This window comes from Mchenga conophoros, linkage group LG6 (assembly GCF_057382185.1).
Source record: "Mchenga conophoros isolate Kocher_MC1m ecotype Shallow Benthic linkage group LG6, M_conophoros_male_GT1.1, whole genome shotgun sequence".
Taxonomy (NCBI): Eukaryota; Metazoa; Chordata; class Actinopteri; order Cichliformes; family Cichlidae; genus Mchenga; species Mchenga conophoros.
The window spans coordinates 27312524-27330530 of record NC_140531.1 but is presented as its reverse complement, the minus strand read 5'-3'; the positions used below and the strand labels follow the sequence as shown (position 1 = coordinate 27330530).

Here is an 18007-nt window from a genome sequence, read left to right as displayed (position 1 = left end):
CAGCTGAGGAGATGTAGAGGCAACGCTGCTTATCTTACCAACAAAGCCTTAGAAACAGTTACACTTGTTTCATAAATCAACTTGTTAAAAAGCACATGCACATAAGAGAATAAGCACTCCCATTTTCCTAAAAGCTGTACGGGAGGATGGTGGTGGAAGGGGGTGGGTCAGGAGGTGATGGAGTTTGTAAGATAAACTTGGCTAAACTTTGTCAGTGTACGAAATTCCCCTCATCAGACCCCAGCCTGCCATCCTCCCCTCTCTACCCATCCGTATCCAACAGTGTGCAAAGCTAACAAAGCCAGTATTTAAAAAGCTATTAAAGAACTACACAACTTCTTTCATCATTTAAAATGTCAAAAGCTTGAATAAGCATCCCGTTTATACAATGAGCAATCCCTCCAGGAATAATTCTCAGAATTTCAGCCACTCTTCACATCATTTGTGCGAGTTTGCAGTTTTGCCTGCAGGGTGCTTGTAGATTTTATCAGCTACTGCATCTCAAATACAAATAATCCAATTCAGAATCACCGCTATAAGCTGAGCTCAAACTAAAATGGAAGGTAAGTTCATGCCTAAGGGTCTTGCGGTCTGTTGGATTTTGGAAATCTAAGTCATGCGTCAACTCCAGCAAACACTACCATTTAAATGTTTAGATTATATGTAATTTTTAATTTAAACGGGGACCTATTTAGGAGACTTCCTCGCTTTCTATCAGATATATGCACTCACGAGACACTTCATTAGTTATTCTTTGCTAGTAGTTGGTTGGAACCCCTTTTGCCTTCAGAACTGCTTTCATTCGCTACAAATTCAAAAAGCTGCTGGAAACATTCCTCAGAGATTTTAGTTCATATTGACTTGATAGAATCACACACTTGCTGCAGATTTGTTGACTGTACATCCGAGAGGTGCACTGTTGGATAGAGATCTGGTGATTGTGGAGGCAATTTGAGGATAGGGAACTCATTTAAAGAAATAGCCTGAGATGATTTGAGCTTTGTGATGTGGTGTGTTATCCTCCTGGAAGCAGCCAGAAGAAGACGGGTACACTATGGTCAGCAACAGTACTCAGATAGACTGTGGTGTTTAAAAAATGCTCAGCTGGTACTTGAGGGGCCCAAAATATGAAAATGTCTGCCACACTGATACACCACCACCACGAGGCTGAACTGTTGATATGAGGCAGGATGAATCCATGCTTTCATGTTGTTTGCACCAAATACGGACCTCACCTTCCAAATAAAGACACATCAGACCAGGCAACATTTTTCCAATTTTCCATTGTCCAATTGTGGTGAGCCTGTGCAAACTCTAACCCAAGTTTTCTGTTCTAAGCTGACAGCTAAGCAGTGAAAAAGGTATCATGACTCCTACTTGACCAAGCATAATGTTATTGGCTTGTATTTTTCTAAGGCGGTATAATGAAACAGATTACACCGTATTTTGCTAGCACACTGACCGAGATTCAGTGATCAGGGACAATGACTTTATTGTTTTCCATCGCCACAACTGACAGAACCAATATCATCTTTCTGTTGGCTCACTTGTGTGTGTGTGCGCGCTCCAAAATGTTGTGTTACATTCATAAAACTACAAGAGAGAATGCAAAAAAACCCAAACAAAAACTGGGCATACTGCAGTCTTTTTGACAGGATGCTGTCTGACGTCCAAAATATTGTGACGTCTGCCTGGGTTTCTATTATTCAGCTGACATAATGTTGTCTGATTGTGTCAGAAACACCAGCTGTAATATTTTAATAGTATTTATACTCTTCTCCCTGCTGTAGTTTTTGTTAAATCACTGTAAAATAACAAGAAATAAAAGGTCAGACTTTGCACAACTTTCAAGTGATCTTGACAGGATCCTTGTGGGACTAAATACGGCATGTGGGAAAATCACAGTCTTGATCATTTTCTTAAAATCTGGTAAAGCTTAAATCTTCATTGTGTTTTCAGTTTCCTTCTGAGGTTCTCTCGTCAGTCTTGTCATATAGTTAGATTAGTAATGAAGCTTTGGGCATTCTTTGTTGGCAAAATAGCAGCTCTTAAAGAGCAGGCCACATTTCCAGTGTTGATACTGTTTCACAGAGTTATGATCTCAGATCACACACATGAGAACGTATATTAGTCTTTTGCTCATGGACATTTTCATACTAAGCCACACACAGACTCCGGCAGTGTCTTCAGAAATGCTGATATAGTTAATTTTGACAGGTAATGCACAATGATCCCTGAAAAATCCTAACTAAAACAGTCATTCATTAAGGTTTTGGAATTGTGACTCGGTCGTATGGCAGTTTTTCCACCCAGTCTCATGCTGGAGGGAATTAGGTAGGTAAACATTAAAATGTGGAAGTTGGCTCTAAAACTAGAAGCCAAGAATTGTTTACTCTATTACATTAGGAGGACTCATTTGGGAAGACTTTGCTAGGGAAACGCAACTCCCCTGCAGATATTATACCTTTAGTGTCATTTTGACAAACATTTCAGTCGTAGTTTGGTGAAAAGCGGTGGGACCTACATTAAAAACCTCTACCTGGCCGTCACCAAATTTTGTTCTTTTCTAACAGCTGCCACGGCATTGAATTTGGGCTAAGACAGACATGTTGTGTGTTAGGCATCAAGATAATTAACTGGTCACAGTCAGGTTTTCCTGGAAATTGACTGTATTAGTGAGTCTATTCTCTTATTCTCGCCTTTTCCCTTTAATTTTTTCCCCCCGCTTGGCAACTGTCACACAGAAAGCTTTGAAGTGGGTGTAAATAAGAAGACATGCATGCTTAATGAGCACGAGTAAAAATGGCTTAATACTTGTTTTCGCGATGTAGCTCTGCTTACCGAACTGAACGTCGAGGCAGCGTGACTGCTTAATTAAGCTGCCTGTTAACACAAAGAGGCCAACAGTGACATTTGCTGTGGTGACGGTCACATCATATCTGATTAACTTCAAGTTGTCGTTTGAAAGAGTCCCAAACATCTGCAACTAAACGCTTATTTTCACCTCCCGATCTCACTTGTAAAACTAAATATCCTACTGTGACTTGCCGAGCAGATGTAATGAGCCGAGATCAAATACTGAAAGTCATTCACAGACGCTGATATGTGAAAGGGCCAGAGAGGGAAAAGGAGAAAGGAAAAAAACAAGAAGTGAGGAATGGTCTTCTGCTTTCAGATTTACAGCCGCGGGGTCACCAGTAGAGTCGGAGCTGGAGCAGAGTGGTGCAGAACTCGCCTCCTCCTCCTTCCCTGCCTCCCTCCCTCCTGGCCTCCTTAGCCTCCTATGCTCACACCCAATTTTTTGGCTCTTTGTTACTGTATATAGGTCACACTGTGATCGTGTGTATATACAGGTGAATTTATTCTCCTTCCCAGCAAGCATATGGAAAGAGGTACTCAAAACATTTCCTAGAAGTAACTGAACAGAAGAACAATGCTGCATTTGAAGCAAAGGTCATGCCTTCGTGTGTTTTAGAGGAGAACTCATTCTGAACAGATCCTCACTGTAAAAAATCAAAATAATGCATTCATTGTGTCATGTATAGATTTTTATTTGAGTGTTTACGTTAAAGTAAAACGTGTTTTATGAGCTACTTTTATGGTTTTTTTATGTAAAACTCTTTACTTTAACTTCTTGCCACACACCTACAGCACTAGGAACATTTCTAGAATTCTAACGACATCTGTGTGCATGTATGCATGCGAGTGTCAACTCGGCTAAGCTCAGCTATGTTGTCATCATTTAAAGAATTTATACAGTACATTTAAGAAATCATCCCAAGCGGTGCATGTCTTTTATTTGCAGAGAAGGAGCGACGGTTATAAAGCAATATTACATTTTTTCCATGTCTTTGTTCTTGGCACAACAAACAGCAACGCTGCAGTGAGTCAATTTTATCATCGCAAATATGTGATAAGAATAATATGAGGAATAGCGCTTATTTTTTTTAAATAGATTAAACAGGACAGTTTTCCATCGCTTCTCACAGCCTCTGTAACAAAATGTAATGCTTGAGCGTGCGTGTGAATAAAAGTGCGTTTGCCCCCACTAGCTTACCTGAGCTCCCCGTGAAAAGCGAACACAATCTCAGCCTGAGCAGAAAGGCAGGATGTTTTTGATGAAGCAGTGGGCTTAATTTAGGCCCAGGCATTCTCAGTATCTGTCACCTAACTCCCAGTGATCTCAACACACAGTGTAGTTGTGCGCATGTGTGTGTGTGTCGGTTTATGTTTATCCACAGAGGCAGGCTATAAATTCAAGAAATGTACACCGACATTCGGCCCCCCTATAAACTGTAATACCTCCCAAATATAAAGACAACGTCATACCCATTCCCCGTTTTATTTTGCTAGTAATAATGGAGCAAATAAAAACCGCAGCTTTACAACAGACACTACTATGATAGTGTCTCTCTGATAGGATTTTATTATGAATTATTAATACTGGCTATTAAAAAATAATCCCATTAACTCTGCCAAATGCCCCAAAATCTTGATTTCTTCTTCTAAAGAAGCTGGCTTGGTTATAGCTCCTGCTTGGCCATTAAGTAACCAAACAGGCGTAGGCATTGCCAGCAAACCAGCAAAAGCAAAAAGCGAGTGCCAGCAACCTCTGCCAAAGACTTCAGCTTGCACCCAGTGTTCTTCTCTTACTGGTACACAGAGAAATGATCTGCCTACTTCTTCGAATTGTACATTTTTCTATCCCTGTATGGATTTTTTTAAAAATTAAAAAATATTTTAAGAATGAAAACCTTTTGTTGCAAGCAGAAAGATTTAAGAGAAATTATGTAGATTCTTGTTTTTTTGAGCATGTACGTTTGCTGATATGGGCACGTGGATTTGCTCCTTCTTGGCCATTAAGTAACCAAGCAGGCGTAGGCATTGTCAGCAAACCAGCAAAACTAAAAGCCGAGCTCCTACAAACTGCCAGTGACTTTGTTTTGCACAGAGTGTTCTTCTCTTTGCTGGTACATAAATAAATTTTCTACCCTTTGAGTTTAAGACATTTTCCAGTCTGCATGGAAAATGTTCTTATTCATAATACTGACAAACCTCTGTTTTTAAGCAGCTGCATAACGTAATTATATGGATCTCCATTTTCTAGCTCTCTCTCCATCGTTGCTGGATGAGCATGTACATTTTTGAAAATCACAAAAGAGGACCTTGCGACGTCTGACCTCGAGCTTGGCGTCACTTTAATGCGGCATTAAACGAACGTGCTCCATCTCGTCAAACGACTGCACGGAGAGCTAGGAGGAGATCTCTGTGGTCGTCATGCACCCATAACGAATGGAAAGACAAGAAGACCACACAGCAGCATGGTCAGATCAGGTTGTCAGAGACCATATATAAAATCTGGGTCAGGGTCCAGGCCGTAACCTCGCTCTCACTATGGCTCCGCTCTCGCTTCTCTGTACCCGATTCCACCTTCGTCCCACGACTCTATCTTTGTGTTTTCTCCCTCTTTTAGTTGAATCGCTTCACCCACTTTCCACATCCACGTCTTTATGCATTTCATTCCCTGTCTCAACCTACTCGGCCCGAGCAATCCAGGCAGGCAGGCTGTTTGTGCTGAGCTACATGGCATCTTTAGATTATATTAAATTTATTGTGAATTCATGGCAATGAACGATGCATTTAAATACAATAATGGCAAAAATCTAAATTTGTGAATTGTTGAGATAATAGTGAAACTATATTATATTATATTATATTATATATGTATAATGCTGCATTTTTTTCTAGAAATACCAGGGCCAGAAGACAGCATGTCATTTTTAGATGTCAACTAGGGAACTGGCTTAGTACCTCTCCTCTTTCTTTCCTTTTTTTTGGGACATTTTTGATTATAACATCTGAAAGAAAAACCACAATGGTCCCTTTGTTGGAGATGAAAGTGTTTCCAGTGTTTTTAACTCTTAATGATTTCTCTGTGTTGTTTGCTTTTAGGAAGTGAAGAAGCATTTGAACCAGAAAATGGATAATTACATCAAACTTATTTATTTATTGTAAAGTAGAACAAAAGAATGAAAAAATTTTTTTACTTGTTATTTGCTGTTTTACCCACACACGAGTTATGTTCTGAAACCACTTTTAGTACTTTGAAAAAGATACTTGAGAACAGCACCCATATTTTAAAGACATACTCTGTATTCTGAGATAAGCCTCGTGACCTTTGATATGTGATTGATGTGTTTGGACTTGTTTTGTTTACCGTAGCACACAGAAATTATACTTTGCTGCCTAGCAGGCATTTTCATCTAAGAGCTACGTGAGTTCCTCTTCATATTGCTACTGGGTCCAGTTTCTGTTTATCGGGGAACATTTCCTCACATAAATCACCCGCTCTTTAAAAATAAATCCCAAAAAACATACCTTTTCTTCTATTTTGACTGTATGTGCATTAAACATATGGGATATAAATTTTAAAAATATACATTTTTGACTTTGTCTAATACATATTTTACAGAGCTAAGCTGGCTGCTAACCCTTGTTTTATAATACTGCTACTTAAACTAAATATATCAATTTCAGAATTAAGTATAGCAACTTTTAAGTCAATTCCTTGTCAGATATTATTATTAATCTTTTAATTTGTTTTGTGTACTTTTAGAAAGTTGAATAGAAAGAGCCAGAGATAAAATTTAAGAGGTGCCACATAGTTGCCTATTCTCTAAGGCAGACCTGGCAGGCCTGCAGCAGCTCTAACAGTGGCCTTGCTGCCATTAATAATGGGAAAATGGCAAACACTGTACAAATCAACTGGCATGAATCTCTGTGCTTCTCTACAGCACAGTCTCTCTGAACCTATTGTGGAGCTAACATGGCTGCCAGCAATAAGACATGATGACATTTATCCTGCTTTCTTGCTGGAGGCCTCCCAGTAAGGAGTTCTTGTGAACACATCTTCCGAGTGACATGGAGACGGGCCTGCAGCCACCAGCGGAGCTGAGCCGCTTTAGAGCCCTGCTGAGACCTGCCAGGCCCACAGCTTTCCCTGCCAGGGGCCTCGCTCGAAGTCAAAGTGAGTTACAACCCATGCTCTTGACACATGCATGCTAATGCAGAAGCAAGCACCCACTATGTAGGCATGCAGGCGCACGCACAGGTGGAATACATATAGGAATATATGTGTGCAACCATAAACCAGTACAGAGGCAAAGAAATAACACTGTACGTGCAAATATATGCACACTCATACATAATGATACCCCTCTAAAAGAGATTGTAGCTCCACTGGACCACTAGATAGACTACATTTACATACAATCACACACAATCATAAATTTGGTATTTGCAGCCTAAATAAATGATATCCCTGCTTCTACCCATGCAGTAAAGTGAGCATGTTGTCCAACAGGGGCTCTATCTGTCAGGGGTAGTTTGAGATCAAGGTCCAGCAGCTGCTGGATCAGCTGGATTGATCTGTCTGGGTAAACATGAGGACTGAAAAAGAGCATGTTTGTGATTAAAGGCTTAACAGGAAGTGCGTGTGACAGTGAGAGAGAGGGAGCTTCAGTATGCTGTTTATACCCTGTACAAAAGAGAGCACTGTGTATTACCTCCATATATATGTGTGTGTGTGTTATATTGTGCTTATATCCAGCTCCATTTTTAAAAAATGTTTGGATACTGCTGGAGTCAATTTATAGCAACATCATCCTTATATTATACTGGACATTACTGGTGCAGCCCCTTAGTTCATCCTCCTTTCTTCTGATTGGCTGCCCCTCGTTAATAGAAGTCAGTGGGCGGGCGTTCTGTGCTCACAAGCGTGTACTATGTACCATTAACTGGATTGCTGCCCCTGACTGAGCCTGGTTCTGACAGAGGTTTGTTCCTGTTAAATGGGAGTTTTTCCTTCCCACTGTTGCCAAGTGCTTGTTCAGTTTAATGTTTGAATATTGGGATTTTCTCTGTTTTCTGGCCTTTACTTTACAATACATCGTGCTTCGAGGCGACGTATGTAATTTGGCAAGTTAATTCACACAACTGAAGTGAATTAAGAAAACCTCTCAAGCCACTGTAACACATTTTTGACAGAAAATCAGGAAAATCATATTGGGGCTGGTTAATGTTTTTCATCGTGACTCACCTAAAAAGAGACAGTCTTCCAGGAAATGGTTACCAAAAATATTTTCCTAACCATAATCACGCAGTTTTGGTGCCTAAACATAACAAAACTGCAAAAGTGAAATTAAAAAACAACTTAAAGTTGTGACTCAACCTTTTCTGAGTTGTCACCAGATATCCAAAATTATACTGCGAATTACTGGAGACATCATCAACCCCCCCCACCGGGTGGAATACTCAAGGCCATTTTTTTATATTTTTTAGATACTGAGCAAATGAAGGAGAATTTACTTAAATGTGGTTGTAGCCACCTTAATTATCTTGCAAAGTGCCCTTAGATACAGAATAAATGTGTCAGTCCCTCTGCTCATTACAGCCAAAAGACCCTATTAAGCTCTCACATGAGGGCTGACCAACAGTTTCATGCTGGCTATATATGAATGTATCTCACAGCGATAATATATCGCGAGTGCATGTGTAGCTATATGGTTTGTGTCTAATCCCAGGAATGTTGATGTGGTCCAGAGTTTAATAAATGGAGGCGTGGGTGTGGAGTAAGAGTCCCCTGGAGCAGAGTTAAGGTCTTAATGTACTAAAAAGCCTTGACCCAGACCATATACACCCACTCACAGGGACACAGCACCTTCTCTCCAGTCCAGCACATTCTTTCATACTTTGGCTACGCAGCAAAGAAATATGCACTTAGACATACACGGAGATATGCAAGCACAACATGGACGATATGACCTTAAACAACAAACATGCGCAAAATGTACCGAGTGGCTCAAACACACACACACACACACACACACACACACACAAACACATCCTTGTTGACTTGTGTTGGTCATCATTCAATGAGGAGCACATGACTTAAATCGGGTGTGGTGCATGACATCTTATCGAACAAAAGCGTCCCACAGAGAGAGCTGATGGGGGAGACGATCCCTCCCCGCTTGTCCTGTCTGTTGGGAGTCATGAGGTCTCCATCTCGTTTGCCACGCTGTGTCTCGTGGTTCAAAGTCCATAAAATGTTCAAGTTAAAAAAAAAAAAAATCCCCTGCTTTTAAAACTTTCAGCTGCGGTGCTGTGTTGTCAATAAATCAGCTGCTTTCCCTGAGGATAGCAACGTTATCTCCGGGAGGGAGAGGAAGTGCAAAACACTGCACGTTTTTCAAGAATGAAGCCTTTGAATTTCTTGTTATGTCCTATAAATGTCTCACCTTGAGGGTCTGATGTCTCGCAGTGAGAATGGAGGGCTTGTATTCTACACATTCAACCGGTCGCTTCTACATGCTTCTGCAGTCATGCAGAAATAAACTCAAGTATGTTTATCACAGAAGCTTTATTGTGTTTTGTCTCATTTAAGTGTCTTGCTGATAAACTTGTCATTTAACTGTCAAAATCATGACGGCTACCTCCATGTCAGATCTTACAGGGAATATTTCTTCATTTTCTCAAATGCATTGTAGCTCTGAACTTTTCTAACATTAACCAGTGGAGCTGAATATTAGAATGTAAATATCTATATCAGTTGGACCAGACATTACCCAGGCAGCCTCCTTGTAGAAAGTAAAGTCCAAATGAGCACATGTGTGAAAGGTTCAGGTAATTCACAGAGTGAGTTTGCATCACGTCCCGCCTCCTGCGCAGACTATCCAGTCGCCACTCTTTGCCCAAACCTAAACTGCACAATGCATTTCAAGTGTCACTATGCATCTATCACATGTGAGAAAAGCCAACTCTGGACAATGTGCAGACCTGATTCTCTCAACATTACCTGGAATTTATGTGTAAAACTTGCTATAGTCTCATCCACCAAAGTTGCACGTCACCATTGAGTCACCAGCTTCAGTGATAAGATTGTTTATCAGAACAAATCTTTGCAACTGTTGCAACTGTTTTGGAGTCCTGTAAGTCCTGTTAATACAGGAGAAATAATGCGCGTTGCAATTGCTCAAGTGCTTCTGTGAGAGTTAAAATGGCTAAAAAATAAATAAATCAGAACTCCACAATGACAAGAGAAGTGAAAAGAGGATTCTCAAGCTTACTCCTGAACATTCCCCTTCTCTTTCTACCTAGCTGGAAAAAGCTTGAAAAGTGTGAGCAAACTGGTGAAATCAAGCTGAGCAGGAAGGGGTAAACAGGACATTTGTGTGCATGTGTCTGTATAATCCCATCACAAGATAGTGTCGTCGAGAGCCATTGCCCCGAGGCAGCTGGCCATAGTCCATCAAGGGAACTTTAAATTAGAGTAATGCTCACTAACACAAGGTTAGACAGTTCATCTGCTGGAGAGATATGAAAAGGGGGGATTGTCTGGTGCTGTGCTGATGGCCCAGAGAAAATAGAGTGAAGAAGTTTTGAATCCCAGGCCTATACGTGGACATGGCTATTTGTAGATTGAACTGAGGCAGATGCAGACAGGGTTGGAGAGACTGAGTCCTTTGATAATCGATAATGGCCTTGACAAATGTAAGACAATGCAATATAAAAAAAAGTGAAATAAAATAAAGTTTGTCAAATGATTTGTTCCTGGTTGAGTAAAATGCTGAATAAAGTTTGTTTAAAACTAAAACTGTCTTCTTGTCCTTGTGCACAGAATATTTACTGTATAACGTTTAATTTAAATGATGGCCTGCATTTGATGATCAACAGTGTTTGAACTTTTTTGTCCTCCAATCTTTAAAACAAGCCCACAAATGTATCAAATGTCCCGACGCAGCTGGGCACAGTTGCTTTTGGCAAACGATGCCCAAACAGGAGTGAACAGTGTGTTGCTTACGGACTACTTAAACCTGTGGAATAATACGAATTTGGTGCTCTGACACTGTACATGTGGGACCAATTAAAGATAAACTACAGTGAACTGCACTGAACATCGTCAACCTTACAAGTATAAAAATGCAAAAGGCGCATCTGAGGGAACACGTGTGCATTTTCACGTGCTGAATCCTTCCAATAAAGTTCAGATGCGTACAAGTATGATTCATTTGGCTGCTTCAAGTTCTCCATTTAAAAAAAATGGTTACAAAATATTGTCGTTTCCGTTTACGATGAGTAATCTGCTACGATTGAAAGTGCTGAAGAACTCGTGAATGGTTTACAGCATAAAACACATGAGCTTATTTAAAGCAGGAAGCTTATCCAAGAAAGCTTGCTATCAGGCTTCAACTGCTATGTAAAACTGGGTAGTTAGGCCTCCGTTGTCTATGCAAAGTGACAGCTAAAAAAACAGTCCCCTGAGCTCTGCGGGGAGAAGAGACGTGTAAATGATCTAAGTAATCTTGTTTAGATCAGCTTTTCTGAAGATATAACTGACAAGCGCACACAAACAGGAAAAATGAGTCAGACATTCCTTGCATATGAAATGCACTCCTCTCACAAATGTTATGATAAGCTATGGTAAATGCTGCTCTTTGCTGCACTTTCACTTTACAAAAAAAAGTTCTCCTTTTTATTCTGAGAAAGAGGAATGACACAAATGCTGCAGCCGGAGATGTTCTAAAATATACCCTCTTTAACTGCAGCACTATACAGTACCTTATCTGGTATGTGTTGATATCACTATTAGTCATGTGTAAAGAATCTGTGAGTGTTTGTGAGAGTTTTGTTTCCCTAGGCAAAGTTTGGCAAACCACAAAATTCCTTTAAATCTCCCCCAACTCCACCAAATTATTAACAGCTCCAAACACAGCATATTTAAAAATGCTTTGAAATTCGAGCTTGAATAAAAGAATGAGCTCGGAAATACAAGCAGAGCGTTGGCAGGATGAATTATCATTCTGATTTTGCAGAATTTTAATAAATTCTCTCTATATTTTTATTACAGCTAATATTTTTGAGCAATAATTCACTCTCATTTGTTTAATCTTCTCATGAGCTCTCATGCCTGAACTGAGCTTTGGGAAAACACCTATCTAATGAGTTCATAGGCAAAAGTGAGGAGGGAAAAAAGCCCTTTTTACCTGCCAGTGATCCAGCACATCATATTTAAAACAAAGCAAAACAAAACAAAAACTTTAAGTGTGGGAGGCCAGTGATGTGCCCCACCCAAGTAACTACCCTTTCATAGAGTCAATGAGCCCAGCCCTGAAGCTGCATCTCCAGACTTACCAATAATTCCTAACGGCCTGACCCAGAAGCTGCATCAGGAGGCCCCGTCGCACAGCCTGTGATCCACACCCCAGAGCTGCACTGGAGGAACAGCTCACACAGCCCAGTGGGACCAGTGCAAACATGCAGGAACGCCTTATCTGTGCTGTTTTCTGACAGATACTGAACAGATACAAAGACGGCTGCAGAAAAAAAAAAAAGAAAAACAGCAAAAGCGCACCTACAGACTTTTAATATTGTTCTTCAATTCCTATATTAAAAAAACAAATAAATAAAAAATAAACGTTACCAGTTACTAAACACAGTTACAGGGCTAAAATGTCTGCAGCAACTTGTGTGTTTATCATCGGTAAATACACACAGCTGTTAGAGTCCAGTGAACAATGCTGGCAGCTACACACCTCCAGCACAAGGGACACATTAAGAGAAATAGTAGGAGGAACTGGCCCATACTTTGTGTGTGTGAGGGAGTGTTTAATGTATAATGTCCTCACCATGAGAGTAGGATGAAAATCTTATTGCAGGCGAATGGATTGCAAAATGTTAGTGTGAAGTGGAACAGGATCTATTAAAAGGCCATGTAAGTAAATACACGCTTCTTTTATGGAATTTTCTTCTACATGAATCAATCATTGGAAAGCAGAAAATGTCACACTATTCTGCTTTCATTTCTGCTTCACATATGCTCAATTCTGCTTAAAGTTCATGTCAAGTTTCAAATATCCTTTAGAATGAGGCCATTTTGCAACATCTGTAAAGTTTTATAAGTTTTCGGTACCTGGCTAAATGTGTAAGTTAATTTCAGTGCCAAGCATGGTGGCTTCTGCTCACTGTTCCCAAACAGATGAGAAGATTTAAACCAATCTTAGGGGTTAAAGTGGGCCTGTGCGATTACAAACAGCATTCCAGCACCTTCAATTATTAATGAAATCAAAAAGGAAGTTTCATTCATAATATCAACCAAGTTCATTTCTCATGTCCCAAAGCCTGGAGTTCTTTCCAGCTGATGACAGATGATACTCAATCAACATATCATGAAGTAATTTCAGCCAACCAGCCGGCCTGCAGACGCTACTCACACCTTTTCCCCCCTGCATTATCCCTGTCATGGATGTAGATGACATAAAGTTGCAGTCGTACTAGTAGGTGCTACAGAAGGAGAAGAGCAAAAATGAACTTGGTTTTCTTTGTTTGAAGTAGCAGGTAATTTCAAATGCAACGCTTCAAACAACTCAGCAAATATCACCAAACACAAGCTGTTTCTCTATAATTTGGCACACAATCTGTCTTCTTAGTTAACTGCACATCTGCTGCAGCTGGGGAAGAAAATGGTCATGTGTGATAACTTCACTTCAGAGATTGTGAAAGGTGTAAGAAGTGGAAGAGAGAAGGGAAAAATTAGAAATTTAAGTCAAAACTGCATAAATTTTTTTTTAATTTAAAGCGTCTATGAGGTATCCTTTATCCCCATTTTTTATTTATTTAAATTAGATACTTTTATTTATTTAAATCAGATATTCTCCTGCGAGAATCATCCAATTTCTTGTTGTGAAATGTCTTAAAAAACTACAAAAAGAATAATTTGGTATCAAGCCCTTTTCTTTATCCCAGACCACAGGACATCCACGATCGGTCAGACCACAGGACAGTTTTCCGCTTCGTCTCAGTGCATCTTTAATTAGCTTCCACCCAGAGACGGCAGCAGCATTTCTGCATCTTGTTTACGTATGACTTTTCTTCATTGAATGGTTAAGTTTTGACTTGGACTTGTGAATGCAGGGAAAAAATGTGCACACTGACAATGTTTTTTAGAAGTTTTCTTTTGCTCCTGCAGAGATTTTCACTACAGACTTGTGTCTGTTTTCAGTGTGGAGATCACAGCCAGCGTTCAGTACTGATATTCAGCCTGTTCCCTTAGGTACAGAGATTTTCCAGGTCTCTGAATCCTAATGATACATGCACTGTAGATGATGAAATTCTGTATTTCTCTGGAAGTTCATCTTGAGAAATAAAAAGTATTTTATTATTGGGCTACCGTCTCAGTAATGCTGTTTTTAGAGAAGTTACACAACTTTACAGTCTTTTACTGCACCGTTGCTCCCATCAACTGAAAAAAGTATCAGTATTTAATATGTTGTACTCTTTCCATCATTTTCTTCAGCTTTTCTTCTTTATTTAAGTTTTTTTTCTTTATAGGTTTATGTTTAATGTTTTAGCTGCTGTTACAGCAATTTCCCTCTTTTAAAAAAAATAAACTTTAAATATAGGGAACAAATCAATGCTTTCTATTTTTAATTTATATTTTACTCAGCCTAACTACTTCATGGAAACAGTGTTGTGCTTGTCAAGTCCCACAGAGCGAGATGATTTTACAGAAGCAATAGAGAGGCATGTTCACCTACTGGCATGTTCCACTGCTCAACCTGTTGATCAGGCTCTTTCCAAAAGGGCCTGAATGCTTATATTACTATGAGGTGTTTCCTTTTAAAAGTGGCATGTGGTTTATCTGTCTAAAGGAAGAAATTTATTTTAAAATTTGCGTAGGATGGACAATTTTGAGGTAACGAACATGTACACACTGGCAGCACCTCAGAGGGTGAAGAAATAAAACATCCGAAATAAAACGCCCTCATAAAACTAAATTGACAAGACGTACTTGCTGGGGAATTAATTTCAGAGTCTTAGTGTTGCAAGAGTAAGATATCTCATGTTTCAACAGCAATCCCAATGGCCTACAGCGACACATGAACCCAACATGGAACTTAGTCACTGGTATGGCTGGCTGTGAACACACACACATACACAGGAGAACCTCCCTCTTAGCAAACCGTATTTTTTTCACAGCGGCCGTTGTGAGTAGCAGACGGTTTTGCCATCCCTCTCCCAAAATAGCCGTCCATTAGCACAGGCAGGTCAGATGGATTTGAAACATCCATGGCAAACGGCGCTGGAGTGAAGGGCGGAGGGGTCAACAAGTGTGTGACCGCCTCTTGGAGGGCTCCACAGAGGTGGTTGTGGGTGGGCGTCAAATAGAGGCTTTTTTCGCAATTTTGTGACAATGAGTGCTTAACAACAAATAGGAGTGTCTAAGGAAAACTGGTAATATGTGTGTGTGTATGAATGTGTAAACAAAAGGTGGTGCATGGTTAATTTCCAATATTTGAGCATATTTATATGGAGTATTGATGTCACTTCCCTGGCGTGTACAACCTTTTGCTCATAACGCAACACAACTTTTTTCTTTTTCAAAAAAACAAAACAGAAACTAACTGGCAAAAACAGAAGTGCTGTGAGTCTGACTAAAGGATTACAGAAAATAAACCTACTGCTCCAATCAAATTTTAAAAGTGTATCAGCACAATTATTCAGAGTCATAACTGTAACATGTTTTTTTTTCCTTAAGAAAGCAACACCATTTGATCTTTTTCACGGTGCTGCTTAACTTGGCCATTTTCTATGTTCACTGACATGTTTTTACCTTTACTGGTCTGGAGATTAAAGTAAATGGTGCTCTTTAAAATGTAATCTGACTGCATGTAGTGAGCGGTACAATGATAAATTACAGTATCTTTGGACAGCCTATATAAATGGTGGATAGACTGGTACTTAAAGCATTTTTTCTTTATTACAAACCATTGTGTAAGGAGCTTGGAAAGTAGTCCTTAGACTACGATGACCTGGATGACTGAGAACCTTCACAGACATATTACAAACCATATTCACCTCGTCACCAAGCACTTTCTAACTATCAAGGACACACTGGCACACAGATGGATGCAACATGGGTATTTGGCGTTGAGTGTACTTCAGTACTGTACCTCCACCTTTTGCCACGGGTTCTGGGTAGTGACCGAAACAATTAGATCACAAATACAAGCAGGGGAAATGAGCTTACTCTGAAGGATGGCTGTCATTTGTCATTTGGGAAGGGCTTATAGTAGAGCTGCTACTTCTCCACATCAAAGGATTGCTAGCATGCCTCCTGGACATCTCTTAGGCAAGGTGTTTCAGGTTGTCCCAATGGGAGAAGGCCCAAGGGCAGACACTGGGCACGCTGGAGAGATTTATGTCTCTCAGCTGACCTGGGAATGCCACCGTGTTTCCCTGGATGAGCTGGAGGGGTAGCTGGGGAAAGGGAGGTCCGGTCTCTCTTTACACTGCCTATCCCACGACCTGTACATCACAAAATGGATGACTGGCACTTTAGTGCACATATTGCAGGCGCCAGGGATCACACCAACAACTTTCTGATTAGCAGACTATATGGTCTTATCCTCTGAGACACAACATGTGTGTAAATATGTGTGCGCAAAGACTTTCAAGTGGTCAATCTGCTGGTTAAGTGATGACATGTTAAACTGCTACTTCTTCCCGGTGGTAATTTGTTTATATTAGCATAACCGAGGCTTTATAGTTAGCCACCAGGTAACACTCATTATATGTCAACTAGCCCAACATCACTAACCCTCCAAATGTCATTGTTAATTAGTTTTCTGTCATTGCTTATGTCCAAAGTGATATCACAGCTATTTATGCTTTAGTTTTTTAGAGATATTTAAGTCAGTACACGGTGTTATCATCTTCAGCCAGAAACTAGCAAGCTAACTTCCTGCCAACTTTGAACTTAGCCAAATCTTATTTTCTTTGATGTCTGGATGTTAACCTTTATTGCACCAACTGGGAGATCAGCCACACTGGAGCCAAAAGAATATGCACCATTGTTAACTGTTACTGTTTAATTTAATTTTAGGAAGGTGACTTTGGACCCTAGAAATGGCTAATTATATCAGATTTAACAAGCGTATACAACTATGAAAGCAGTATGTAAACGCCAGCTCATTTGCAATACTGTGGTGAAACTCTTCTTTTAAAGTTGTACATGTAGTTACAAATGTCAGTTGAAGAAGGCTTTCGTACTTCTGAAACAGAATCCAGAAGTTTGGGTTTCACTTCGGCTCTATGAAAATAGCACAAGCAAATGACCCTGTGCAGGATGTTGGATTATTTTCCACTCACACAGCTCTAGATGGGAATCATCTGACAGTAAGAGTTTTCAACAAAAACCCTATATCTATGTCGAGAGCAGGGTAGTGAAGTAACGCTCCAAAATATGTTAAACAAACAAATAAACAAACAGTGGCTTCTAAGAATCTATGAAATCATTTCCTGTTGACTTCCTTTATGTTTTCACACAACAATCAGAACCATGACAAAAGTTATTTGTGTACATCAGCTTAATAAAATTTTGCTAACAAATTTATAGTCAGTAAGCGAGCAATCACATGCCCCATCTGCTTTGATCAAGTCCCGTCGAAGTTACTTTTAGCCATACTAGCACGCCCAGTCTGCCAAAGAGTTGGCTAAAAGTTTAGATGACCTCAAGCCAGCGACAGCAGAGGATAGATCCCTTTTCAACTCTCTGTATGTCCCATTCACAGGCAAGAATTTGGTGTATTGATTCATCATATAAGAAGGCCGAAGCTTGACAGGCCAACTGAACATGCAGTTTCCTAATGACTTAACCACATCAACTATTTCTCTTGTGTGCCATTCACCCCCCCTTCTTCTCTCCCTTTAGGCACCAACCATAGCTAGAACATGGTGAGTCACGTTGGAACAAAAAGCCCCATTCAAAACACACATGTATACACACACACACACACACACACACACACACACACACACACACACACACACACACACACACACAAACTCCCAATGAACTCTAGCCAGCCTGCCTTTTAATAAAAACTCCTTCTATTATTGAGTAACCCCCCCTCAATCTCCAGGCAGAACTGGTTTGCCACCGCCAGAT

At 40.1% G+C, this 18007-nt stretch overlaps 1 long non-coding RNA gene across 3 annotated transcripts in view; it reads left to right on the top strand.

Moving 5' to 3' along the window:
- Positions 1-18007, top strand: part of LOC146572785 (uncharacterized) — a 42549-nt gene that overhangs the window by 13930 nt on the left and 10612 nt on the right. For 2 of the 3 annotated variants that reach the window (XR_014892751.1, XR_014892750.1), the window contains exon 1: positions 378-7027. This is a non-coding gene — a long non-coding RNA (uncharacterized LOC146572785). Of the gene's footprint in view, positions 1-377; positions 7028-18007 lie in introns of those variants that run through there. The other variant, XR_014892752.1, reaches the window with a different exon arrangement.